The sequence below is a fragment of the Sapajus apella genome, unplaced genomic scaffold (assembly GCF_009761245.1).
Source record: "Sapajus apella isolate SASKATOON/1434 unplaced genomic scaffold, GSC_monkey_1.0 scaffold1, whole genome shotgun sequence".
Lineage (NCBI taxonomy): Eukaryota > Metazoa > Chordata > Mammalia > Primates > Cebidae > Sapajus > Sapajus apella.
In genome coordinates this window covers 6772649-6773464 of record NW_022436941.1, presented here as the reverse complement: position 1 = coordinate 6773464, position 816 = coordinate 6772649, and positions in this window count along the sequence as shown.

Here is an 816-nt window from a genome sequence, read left to right as displayed (position 1 = left end):
CTGGTCTCGATCTCTTGACCTCGTGATCCACCCGCCTCGGCCTCCCAAAGTGCTGGGATTACAGGCTTGAGCCACCGCGCCCAGGATGGATTCTATAACCCTCGCAGGCCCACGAGTTGCCTGGGGACTCCGGGCTTCCCAGCCTGGTGGTCCCTACCCTCCACATAGAGACTGGTGGGCAGAAGGAGGGCAGGACCTCAGGGAGGCCGGCGGGACAAGGCAGGGCTCCAGGAACCTCAACGGGCTAGGAACAGATGGCAGTGCAGCCCAGTTGTAAGGCTGGGAGCAAATGTGGAAGGGCTCCCTCCCCTCTAGCACCACTTCTCAACTCCACTTTCAAGAACCAACCTGGAGGCCAGGCGTGTTGGCTCACGCCTGTAATCCCAACACTTTGGGAGGCCAAGGCGGACAGATCACCTGAGGCCAAGAGTTCAAGACCACCCTGGCCAACATGGTGAAACCCTGTCTCTACTAAAAATAAAAAAGGTAGCTAAGCATGGTGGTGTGTGCCTGTAATCCCAGCTACTCAGGAGGCTGAGGCACGAGAACCACTTGAACTTGGGCAGTAAGTCCAGATCAAGCCACTGCACTCCAGCCTGAGTTACAAAGTGAGACTGTCTCAAAAAAAAAAAAAGCCTGGAGAGAGTTCTCCATGATCTCTGCTACCCTGGACCTTTTCGCCAGCTCCCGTAGATGCTAGTCCTGGATTAACCACCTACTGTCTGCTGAGCCACTCACTTACTGGCCGCCTGACCCCGAGCAAGAAGTCTGGCCTCTCAGAGCCTCAGCTTCAGTGTGTTGGTGTAAGTTTAAAAT